This window comes from Stenella coeruleoalba (assembly GCF_951394435.1).
Source record: "Stenella coeruleoalba genome assembly, chromosome: 9".
NCBI lineage: Eukaryota > Metazoa > Chordata > Mammalia > Artiodactyla > Delphinidae > Stenella > Stenella coeruleoalba.
In genome coordinates, this window is record NC_137155.1 from 35,587,624 (window position 1) to 35,600,514 (window position 12,891).

The 12,891-nt window shown below is 39.9% G+C and overlaps 1 long non-coding RNA gene across 3 annotated transcripts in view; it reads left to right on the forward strand.

Moving 5' to 3' along the window:
• Window positions 1-12,891, forward strand: part of LOC307191260 — a 360,146-nt gene that overhangs the window by 181,104 nt on the left and 166,151 nt on the right. For all 3 annotated transcript variants that reach the window (XR_013829670.1, XR_013829671.1, XR_013829672.1), the window contains exon 3: window positions 12,453-12,587. This is a non-coding gene — a long non-coding RNA (uncharacterized lncRNA). The remainder of the gene's footprint in view (window positions 1-12,452; window positions 12,588-12,891) is intronic.

Here is a 12,891-nt window from a genome sequence, read left to right on the forward strand (position 1 = left end):
TCTTGGTAAAAGCCCATTGTGTTGGCTTCCCTGATAGAGAATTCTACTTATGCCTGGAAAAGGGAAACAAGGCCATGTGAGAGCCAGAGGGGATCCTCCAGTGTGTGCAGGTCTGCTTGACGCCCTGCGAGTGCATGTGAAAGTACGCTTCTTCCTTTAGTTGGGCAGGGGGCTAAGCTCGGGGAAGAGGGGAGAGAAGGAAAATAGCAGATATACCAGAAATCTGTCCTTGAATCAGGGCTGACACAGAGCAACAAAGTAGCAGGAGATGCACCAGGGGCGAGCTCTCGCTTGGCTTTGAGATTGTTGTTTTGGGGGAGTCACTTTTTAAAAAAAAAACAAAACAGAATCATTTCATCTGAGTTGGGAAAGCAGTAAATAATTAAGCTAATTTTTTTGTGTACGTGGTTCAAACACGCCTCCAGAAACCATGGTCCCCTTATCCTGAATGGTGAAGCCAAGCGGGAAGGTGAAGCCTCATCAGTATAATGCACTGGATGCGGGGCTGGGGAAGGGCTGACTTGAATTATTCATCCTTGACTTCTGGAAGGTCAGTTTGGCTTTTTACAACTTGATTGTATTTTGGATTAGCGTACACTTTGTTGTCAAATGTTTCTAAGGCTACAATTAACTATTTAAGCACTCTGCAAATGACTTAAATCCATGACTAACAGGTAATTCCACTTAGGCTGGGGAAAATGGAGACAAATGGATCCGTACTTCTTACATATTCCCTCTGCCTGAACCAAATTTCCACATCTTGCCTTTTTTTTTCTTTTCTCATTTACTTCTTTTATTTTAGTTGTTTTTCCTCCTTTGATCCTTCACCTCATGACCTCTTTGTTTTCGTTCTTTTCCACATTTACTTTCACTGTTCCTCATTAGAGATTCTGCACCGTCCTAGGGGTTCCTAGCCGTTGGTCTGTGGTGTACTGGGCAGTGAATGGAAGGTCTTCCCCCGGGGTCCTTGAAACCCTTGAAATTGTACACCACATTTTGTGAGGATGGACCGCTTTTCTCTGCACAGTGCATCCTTAGACCTCCTCAGATTCCCAGTGGATCTTGACTTAAAAATGGCAAAGCCCACTGAGGGGAATTTGCTTCAGAATTTCAGCACAGAAGGGGCAGAGCCTGTGTAGGCTCTTTGCCCTGTTTCATCATTTAACCCCCAGATTCTATATGATACAGATGGTGTTATTTTCATAGATAGCTGAGGATGTGAAGACCTGGAGAGACTAGGTAGTCACCAAGGTGATCCAGCTTTCGAAGTGGCTCAGTGGTTGGAATTTAAATGGCTCTTTTCAGGATTGGCTCAAAAGCCTCTTTCCAAGACTTGAATAAGATTGGGGAATTGATAATCGGGCTGAAGTAAAGAAGAGGGATGAAATGGAGGGGGGACTTATATCCCCATGCCACCCCCAAGGACAAGGATAAGTAGGACTCAAGTGGGCCCTGGTTAGTTTTCTAGAAAGAAAGATGATTAGAACAAGGACACTTTGCATTACATTAATACAGTATTTTAGTAGCTTGCACTGTCAATATTGTTTGTACCTTCTGAATGTTGTGCTAATAAAAAGTTCTGTGCTAACATAAAAGGCTGATTTCAATAGATATTAGAAGAAATTCATAATTCAGTTTCACTAATTTGTAGGAAACTCAGTTTAGCATCAACGAACCGTCCAATACAAGTTAATGGCAGGTTTTAAAATAGTGAACCTTAACATTGTAATTTCAGTAATGATCCCATTTATATTGTCTACTCCTGTCCGTGTAAACAAAAATTTATTAGAATGTGGTACTCCTTACATTTAATTATTTTTGCAAAGTAAAAGGAGGACCACTCTTACTGTTATTTTTGAAAATTTTCTTTTCATTATTTTTCCCCTTAATTATTTAATATTGTGTGCCAAACATTTCCTCATGTTTTTATATTTTCCATGTTTCTCTATAGTCATTGAATTGTTATTCTAATTGCTACACAGTATTCCATTATGTTGGTTTACAATAATTTACTTAAAGACTTCTTTATTGCAGGATATTTTAGTAGTTTTGAATTGTTGACATTTTAAATGATGTTGGAAAAAACAGCCTTGTGCATGTAGTATTTTTCTCTTATTAAATCATTTTATTTCAGGATAAGAAATGGGCAAACCTACTCTGAGTTATGATTGATGAACTTTTATCAGAGATTTTAGAAATGTAGTCCTTTTAAATAACCATTAAAAACGTTAGAATTTTGTATGTTTTGACCCAGCAATTCCACTTCTACTATTTATCAAAAAGTAATAATTTTGCATATGTGTTGAGGTCAAATAAGAATAATCATCCTTACACGTTTGTTTATGATGTGAATAAAATGGTCACAACTAGGCTTAATAACAAAATTAATTAAATTGAATAAAATAAATCTAAAGGCCATGTAACAAGAGATCAATGAAAAAAATGAGGGAGGGGAGGAGCTTCAAGATGGCGGACGAGTAAGGCGCGGAGATCACCTTCCTCCCCACAAATACACAAATACTCTGCCAGAAGACCTCAGACCTCCCAAAAGGCAAGAAACTCCCCCACGTACCTGGGCAGGGCAAAAGAAAAAAGAAAAAACAGAGACAAAAGAATAGGGACGGGACCTGCACCAGTGGGAGGGAGCTGTGAAGGAGGAAAGGTGTCCACACACTAGGAAGCCCCTTCGCGGGCAGAGACTGCGAGTGGCAGAGGTGGGGGAGCTTTGGCGCCACGGAGGAGAGCGCAGCCACAGGGGTGCAGAGGGCAAAGCGGAGACATTCCCGCACAGAGGATCAGTGCTGACCGGCACTCACCAGCCCGAGAGGCTTGTCTGCTCACCCGCCGGGGTGGGCAGGGGCTGGGAGCTGAGGCTCGGGCTTCGGGCGGATCCCAGGGAGAGGACTGGGGTTGGCTGCGTGAACACAGCCTGCAGGGGGTTAGTGCGCCACGGCTAGCTGGGAGGGAGTCCGCGGAAAAGTCTGGAGCTGCCGAAGAGGCAAGAGACTTTTTCTTGCCTCTGTTTCCTGGTGCAGGAGGAGACGGGATTAAGAGCGCTGCTTAAAGGAGCTCCAAAGACTGGCGCGAGCTGCGGCTATCAGCGCAAACCCCAGAGACGGGTATGAGACACTAAGGCTGCTGCTGCCGCCACCAAGAAGCCTGTGTGCGAGCACAGGTCACTATCCACACCTCCCCTCCCAGGAGCCTGTGCGGCCTGCCACTGCCAGGGTCCCGTGATCCAGGGACAACTTCCCCGGGAGAACACATGGCGCCTCAGGCTAGTGCAACGTCATGGTGGCCTCTGCTGCTGCAGGCTCGCCCCGCATTCCATACCCCTCCCTCCCCCCCCCCCCCCGGCCTGAGTGAGCCAGAGCCCCCGAATCAGCAGCTCCTTTAACCCCGTCCTGTCTGAGCGAAGAACAGATGCCCTCAGGAGACCTACATGCAGAGACAGGGCCAAATCCAAAGCTGAACCCCGGGAGCTGTGCGAACAAAGAAGAGAAAGGGAAATCTCTCCCAGCAGCCTCAGGAGCAGCGGATTAAATCTCCACAATCAACTTGACGTACCCTGCATCTATGGAATACATGAATAGACAACGAATCATCCCAAATTGAGGAGGTGGACTTTGGGAGCAACGATATATATATATTTTTCCCCTTTTTCTCTTTTTGTGAGTGTGTATGCTTCTCTGTGTGATTTTGTCTGTATAGCTTTGCTTTTACCATTGGTCCTAGGGTTCTGTCTGTCCGGTGTTTTTTCGGTTTTTTTTAGTATATTTTTCAGCGCTTGTTATCATTGGTGGATTTGCTTTTTGGTTTGGTTGTTCTCTTCTTTCTTTTTTTTTTAACTTAAAAATATTTTAAAAATTATTTTTTGTTTTTTATTTTTAATAACTTTATTTTATCTTTCTTCCTTTCTTTCTTTTTTCTCTTTCTTTCTTTCTTTCTCCCTCCCTTCCTTTCTTCCTCCCTTCCTCCCTTTCTCCCTTTCTTGCCCTTCGTTCATTCCTTCGTTCCTTCCTTCGTTCCTTCCTTCCCTTCCTTCCTTCCTTCCCTTCCTTCCTTCCCTTCCTTCCTTCCTTCCTTCCTTCCTTCTTTCTTCCTCTCTCTCTCTGTCTCTCTTTCTCTCTCTCTTTCTCTCTTTCTTTCTTCCTTCCTTCCTTCCTTCCTTCCTTCCTTCCTCTCCTTTTATTCTGAGCCGTGTGGATGACAGGACCTTGGTGCTCCACCCTCGGAAGTGGGAGACCCAAGTTCAGGACATTGAACCACCAGAGACATCCCAGCCCCATGTAATATCAAACAGCGAAAATCTCCCAGAGATCTCCATCTCAACGCCAGCTCCACTCAACAACCAGCAAGCTACAGTGCTGGACACCCTATGCCAAACAACTAGCAAGACAGGAACACAATCCTACCCATTAGCAGAGAGGTTGCCTAAAATCAAAATAAGGTCACAGACACTCCAAAACACACCACCAGATGTGGACCTGCACACCAGAAAGACAAGATCCAGGCTCATGCAGCAGAACAAAGGCACTAGTCCCCTCCACCAGGAAGCCTACACAATCCACTGAACCAACCTTAGCCACTGGGGGCAGACACCAAAAGCAATGGGAACTACAAACCTGCAGCCTGTGAAAAGGAGACCCAAATACAGTAAGTTAAGCAAAATGAGAAGACAAACACAGCAGATGAAGGAGCAAGGTAAAAACCCACCAGACCTAACAAATGAAAAGGAAATAGGCAGTCTACCTGAAAAAGAATTCAGAATAATGATAGTAAACATGTTCCAAAATCTTGGAAATAGAATGGAGAAAATACAAGAAATGTTTAACAAGGACCTAGAAGAACTAAAGAGCAAACAAACAATGATGAACAACACAATAAATGAAATTAAAAATTCTCTAGAAGGGATCAATAGCAAAATAACACAGAAGAATGGATAAGGGACCTGAGAGAAAAAAATCGTAGAAATAACTACCACAGAGCAGAATAAAGAAAAAAGAATGAAAAGAATTGAGGACAGTCTCAGAGACCTCTGGGACAACATTAAACACACCAACATTCGAATTATAGGGGCCCAGGAAGAAGAAGAGAAAAAGAAAGGGACTGAGAAAATATTTGAAGAGATTATAGTTGAAAACTTCCCTAATATGGGAAAGGAAATAGTTAATCAAGTCCAGGAAGCACAGAGAGTCCCATACAGGATAAATCAAAGAGGAAACATGCCAAGACACATATTAATCAAACTATAAAAAATTAAATACAAAGAAAAAATATTAAAAGCAGCAAGAGAAAAACAAATAACATACAAGGGAATCTCCATAAGGTTAACAGCTGATCTTTCAGCAGAAACTCTGCAAGCCAGAAGGGAGTGGCAGGACACATTTAAAGTGATGAAAGGCAAAAACCTACAACCAAGATTACTCTACCGAGCAAGGATCTCATTCAGATTAGACGGAGAAATTAAAACCTTTACAGAAAGGCAAAAGCTAAGAGAATTCAGCACCACCAAACCAGCTTTACAACAAATGCTAAAGGAACTGCTCTCAGCAGGAAACACAACAGAAGGAAAAGACCTACAATAACATACCAAAAACAATTAAGAAAATGGTAATAGGAACATACATATCAATAATTACCTTAAATGTAAATGGATTAAATGCTCCAACCAAAAGACATACACTGGATAAATGGATACAGAAACAAGACCTGTGTATATTCTGTCTACAAGAGACCCACTTCAGAATTAGGGACACATACAGACTGAAAGTGAGGGGATGGAAAATGATATTCCATACACATGGAAATCAAAAGAAAGCTGGAGTAGCAATTCTCATATCAGAGAAAATAGACTTTAAAATAAAGACTATTGCAAGAGACAAAGAAGGACACTACATAATGATCAAGGGATCAATCCAAGAAGAAGATATAACAATTGTAAATATTTATGCACCCAGCATAGGAGCACCTCAATACATAAGGCAAATACTAACAGCCATAAAAGGGGAAATGGACAGTAACACCATCATAATAGGCGAGTTTAACACCCCACTTTCACCAATGGAAAGGTCATCCAAAATGAAAATAAATAAGGAAACCCAAGCTTTAAATGATACGTTAAACAAGATGGACTTCACTGATATTTATAGGACATTCCATCCAAAAACAACAGAATTAACTTTCTTCTCAAGTGCTCATGAAACAGTCTCCAGAATAGAGCATGTGGGATCTTCCCGGACCGGGGCACAAACCCGTGTCCCCTGCATCAGCAGGCGGATCTCAACCAGTGCGCCACCAGGGAAGCCCTCAAGTATCTTTTCTGACCACAATGCTATGAGAATATACATCAATTACAGGAAAAAAAATCTGTAAATAATGCAAACACAGGGATGCTAAACAATACACTACTAAACAACCAAGAAATCAAAGAGAAAATCAAAAAATTCCTAGGAACAAATGATGATGAAAAAATGATGACCCAACACCTATGAGATGCAGCAAAAGCAGTTCTAAGAGGGAAGTTTATAACAGTAAAATCCTACCTTAAGAAACAAGAAACATCTCAAATAAACAACCTAACCTTACATCTAAAGCAATTAGAGAAAGAAGAACAATAAACCCCCAAAGGTAGTAGAAGGAAAGAAATCATAAAGATCAGATCAGAAATAAAGGGGAAAAAAATGAAGGAAATGATAGCAAAGATCAATAAAACTAAAAGCTGGTTCTTTGAGAAAATAAACAACATTGATAAACCATTAACCAGACTCATCAAGAAAAAAAGGGAGAAGACTCAAATCAACAGAATTAGAAATGAAAAAGAAGTAGCAACTGACACAGCAGAAATACAAAGGATCATGAGAGATTACTGTAAGCAACTGTATGCCAATAAAATAGACAACCTGCAAGAAATGGGCAAATTCTTAGAAAAGCACAACCTTCTGATACTGAACCAGGAAGAAATAGAAAATATAAACAGACCAATCACAAGCACTGAAATTGAAACTGTGATTAAAAATCTTCCAGCAAGCAAAAGCCCAGGACCAGATGGCTTCAGAGGCAAATTCTATCAAACGTGTAGAGAAGAGCTAATACCTACCCCTCTCAAACTCTTCCAAAATATAGCAGAGGGAGGAACACTCCCAAAGTCATTCTACAAGGCCACCATCACCCTGATACCAAAACCAGACAAAGATGTCACAAAAAATGAAAACTACAGGCCAATATCACTGATGAACATAGATGCAGAAATCCTCAACAAAATACTAGCAACCAGAATCCAACAGCACATTAAAAGGATCATACACCATGGTTAAGAGGGGTTTGTCCCAGGAATGCAAGGTTTCTTCAATATACGGAAATCAATCAATGTGATACACCATATTAACAAATCGAAGTAGAAAAACCATATGATCATCTCAATAGATGCAGAGAAAGCTTTCGACAAAATTCAACAGCATTTATGATAAAAACCCTCCAGAAAGTAGGCAGAGAGGGAACTTACCTCAACATAATAAAGGCCATATATGACAAACCCACAGCCAACATCGTCCTCAATGGTGAAAAACTGAAACTATTTCCACTAAGATCAGGAACAAGACAAGGTTGCCTACTCTCACCACTGTTATTCAACATAGTTTTGGAAGTGTTAGCCACAGCAATCAGGGAAGAAAAAGAAAAAAAAGGAATCCAAATCGGAAAAGAAGAAGTAAAACTGTCAGTGTTTGCAAATAACATGATACTGTACATAGAGAATCCTAAAGATGCTACCAGAAAACTACTTGAGCTAATCAATGAATTTGGTAAAGTAGCAGGATACAAAAGTAATGCACAGAAATCTCTGGCATTCCTATACACTAATGATGAAAACTCTGAAATTGAAATTAAGGAACCACTCCCATTTACCACTGCAACAAAAAGAATAAAATACCTAGGAATAAACCTACCTAAGGAGACAAAAGAACTGTATGCAGAAAATTATAAGACACTGATGAAAGAAATTAAAGATGATAGAAATAGATGGAGAGATATACCATGTTCTTGGATTGGAAGAATCAACATTGTGAAAATGACTCTACTACGCAAAGCAATCTACAGATTCAATGCAATCCCTATGAAGCTACCGTTGGCATTTTTCACAGAACCAGAACAAAAAAATTTCACAATTTGTATGGAAACACAAAAGACCCCGAATAGCCAAAGCAATCCTGAGAAAGAAAAATGGAGCTGCAGGAATCAAGCGCTCAGACTTCAGACTATACTACAAAGCTACAGTAATCAAGACAGTATGGTAGTGGCACAAAAACAGAAATATAGATCAATGGAACACGATAGAAAGCCCAAGGATAAACCCACACACATATGGTCACCTTATCTTTGATAAAGGAGGCAAGAATATACAATGGAGAAAAGACAGCCTCTTCAGTAAGTGGTGCTGGGAAAACTGGACAGCCACATGTAAAAGAATGAAATTAGAACGCTCCCTAACACCATACACAAAAATAAACTCAAAATGGATTAAAGTCCTAACTGTAAGGCCAGACACCATCAAACTCTTAGAGGAAAACATAGGCAGAACACTATGACATAAATCACAGCAAGATCCTTTTTGACCCAGCTCCTAGAGAAATGGAAATAAAAACAAAAACAAACAAATGGGACCTAATGAAACTTAAAAGGTTTTTGCACAGCAAAGGAAACCATAAACAAGATGAAAAGACAACCCTCAGAATGGGAGAAAATATTTGCAAATGAAGCAACTGAAGAGGGATTAATCTCCCAAATTTATAAGCGGCTCATGCAGCTCAATATCTAAAAAACAAACAACCCAAAATGGGCAGAAGACCTAAATAGACATTTCTCCAAAGAAGATATACAGATTGCCAACAAACACATGAAAGAATGCTCAACATCACTAATCATTAGAGAAATGCAAATCAAAAGTACAATGAGGTATCACCTCACACCGGTCAGAATGGCCATCATCAAAAAACCTACAAACAATAAATGCTGGAGAGGGTGTGGAGAAAAGCGAACCCTCTTGCACTGTTGGTGGGAATGTAAATTGATACAGCCACTATGGAGAACAGTATGGAGGTTCCTTAAAAATCTCAAAATAGAACTACCATACGACCCAGCAATCCCACTACAGGGCATATACCCTGAGAAAGCCATAATTCAAAAAGAGTCATGTACCACAGTGCTCATTGCAGCTCTATTTACAATAGTCAGGACATGGAAGCAACCTAAGTGTCCATCGACAGAAGAATGGATAAAGAAGATGTGGCACATGAAATAGAAACGAAATTGAGTTATTTGTAGTGACGTGGATGGATCTAGAGTCTGTCATACAGAGTGAAGTAAGTCAGAAAGAGAAAAACAAATACCATATGCTAAAACATATATATGGAATTTAAGAAAAAATGGTCATGAAAAACCTATTTGCAAGATGGGAATAAAGATGCAGACCTACTAGAGAATGTACTTGAAGACACGGGGAGGGGGAAGCATAAGCTGGGAGAAAGTGAGAGAGTTGTAGTGTATATATGGACATATATACACTACCAAATGTAAAATAGATAGCTATTGGGAAGCAGTCGCAAAGCACAGTGAGATCAGCTCGGTGCTTTGTGACCAGCTAGAAGGGTGGGAAAGGGAGGGTGGGAGAGAGGGAGGTGCAAGAGGGAAGAGGTATGGGGATATATGTATATGTATAACTGATTCACTTTGTTATAAAGCAGAGACTAACACACCATAATAAAGCAATTATACTCCACGAAAAATGTTAAAAAATAAAAAATGAGAGGGGGACTTCCTTGGTTGCACAGTGGTTAAGAATCCACATGCTAATGCAGGGGACACGGGTTCCAGCCCTGGTTCAGGAAGATCCCACATGCCATGGAGCAACAAAGCCTGTGCACCACAACTACTGAGCCTGTGCTCTTGAGCCTACGAGCCACAACTACTGAGCCTGCATGCCACAATTACTGAAGCCTGTGCAGCTAGAGCCCGTGATACACAACAAGAGAAGCCACTGCAATGAGAAGCCCGCGCACTGCAATGAAGAGTAGCTCCCGCTCGCCACAACTAGAGAAAGCCCGCATGCAGCAACGAAGACCCAATGCAGCCAAAAATAAATAAATAAATAAATTTAAAACATAATTAAAAATGAGAGGAACAATGAAATAAAACGTTTATATTCTGCTTAAAATTATCTTTTAGACAAATAATAGTAACAGTAGGCAGTAATAGTAGAATAGCAACAACTAATATTTATTAAGTATCTGGTATACATCAGGTATTATGGGACGCTCTGTGTGTCCCGTACATCGTCTCATTTAACACTTACAGCACAGAAAGGATTCATTCATTCATTCAACAAGTACAATGGTAAGTGCCTATTTTGTGTCCATATTGCACTAGATGCTAGAGATAGAATGCTGAACACCGTATAGTCCTACAATCATGCTTGTAAGGAGGTGGACTGGCGGTGGGGGGGGGGGCGCGGAGGAACATTAATTCTATCCCTGGGGAGAAAGAGAGGGAAGTAGGGAGGGAAGAACAGAACATAGGAGCCTCTGCTCTCCTGCCATCTCCATCACTTCTTAGCCCCAAGTATGTTTTCTGTTTGCAGGAGAGAGTGAGCAATTCTTGGGGTTTGGCAGGGGCCCATTAGACCTCACAGATAGAGGTGGGGGAGCCTAGTTAAGTGCCCAAGGCCCTAAAGATGGTTACCTGAGTTCAAAGTCTGGCTTCCATAATGATTAGTAGCCTTAGACAAGTGACTCAACTTCTCCCTGCCCCAGTTTCCTCAAGTGAGAAATGGAATTAATCGTAGCTCCTGCTTTGAAGTTATGATAATTAGATTATGATTCATTTAAGGCATGTAATACAGTATGTTAACCTTAGCTATTACTAGTACCAGCTTTCCTGGGGACACTGTGGTTGGAATCTGAAGGTTTTTCTTTTCCTTATACCAGCATGTGTCATTGTTGATTTCATTATACTTTATTGCCAATTACATTCCTATTAAAGGTAGAACCAGTGCAAAAACAACTGTTTGGGGTATTGTATATTTTATATAATTCATACATATCAGTAATATGAAATCAAACAGATAGTTGAAACTGTGAACTCTACATTCCACATAAAAGTTTTAAGTTTCACCAATGATGGGAGATAAGGAATGGAAAGATCTGAATTACCCCTAATAATTTAGTCTAGTCCAGGCATTGATTCTTTCTTTCTTTTTAGATGAATTTTTTTTATTGAAGTATAATTGACTTACAGTGTTGTGTCAATCTTTGCTGTACAGCAAAGTGACTCAGTTATACACATGTATACATTCTTTTTTATATTCTTTTCCGTTATGGTTTATCACAGGATATTGAATATAGTTACCTGTGCCATACATTAGGACCTTGTTATTTTTCAATTCTAAATGTAATAGTTTGCCTCTACCAACCCCAAACTCCCAGTCCATCCCTCTCCCTTACCCCTCCCCGTTGGCAACCACAAGTCTGTTCTCTATGTCTATGAGTCTGTGTCTCTTTTAGAGGTTCATTTGTGCCATATTTTAGATTTCGCATATAAGTGATATCATACGGTATTTGTCCTTCTCTTTCTGACTTACTTAGTAGGACAATTTCTAGTCGCATCCATGTTGCTGCAAATGGCATTATTTTGTTCTTTTTTATGGCTAAGTAATATTCCATTGTATACATGTACCACATCTTCTTTATCCATTCTTCTGTCGATGGACCTTTAGGTTGTTTCATGTTTTGGCTATTGTGAATAGTGCTGCTCTGAACATAGGGGTGCATGTATCTTTTTGAATTATAGTTTTGTCTGGGTGTATTCCCAGGAGTGGGATTGCTGGATCATATGGTAGTTCTATTTTTAGTTTTCTGAGGAACCTCCATATTGTTTTCTGTTGTGGCTGCACCAACTTACATTCCCACCAACAGTGTAGGAGGGTTCCCTTTTCTCTACATTGATTCTTAATGATATAAATATCTGAATGTACTGAAAATTTGTAAAACAGAGATGATACCATTAAGGAGAGCTGCTGTTTCTGGAATTAGATATTAAAATGAGAATTCTATAAAATGTAAATATTCTGAATTGCAGCACGACACATCAGTGTGATGAGATGGGAGCTGCTTCTCTAGGAGCCAATAACTGCCTTCTCTTTTTAAAGAAAAGCGGTGTAATTATTCTTTCTTCATCTGTAAAAGGAGTATATCCCAAGAGTTCTTTTAGCATTCTCCATTCCAGATTTCTATGATTTTAGTACTCTAACTTGGGTAATTATTTGAATGATGAAGATATACTTTTCTAAAAGAACTTTTGAATACATTAAAATTGGCATGCAGATAGAAATTTGAAGCTCTTACGTTCCACTGATACTTTTGAAACATAACTGGCATAGTTTTTACTTGTCTTTCTTTCAGGGACCAATAATCTTCTGTAAATATCAACATCAGTCTTTGTGAGAGAGGAAGAGTTGACAGCATACAGATCACACCTTCACACTAGGCTACCAGCAGAAACTTCCAGTTTACCCCTTTGTCACCTGTGCTCCAAAGGTAAGCACTTGTAAGCTGTTATAGCCTTCAATTTAGATAAGCATTCAGAAAACAACAGCTTGATGATGATAAAGATAATGACTTTTCATTATCTGTAACCTTTCACCTGGGAGAATTTAAAAGGATTTTTTAATGAGAAAAAAAATCCATCCAGAAATTTAATTTCAGGAGAGTTTTTTTTTTTAATCACAAATGGATGTTGAATTTTATCAAAAGCTCTTTATGCATCTGTTGAGATGATCACATGGTTTTTATTCTTCAGTTGGTCAATGTGGTGTATCATATTGATTGATTTGTGGATATT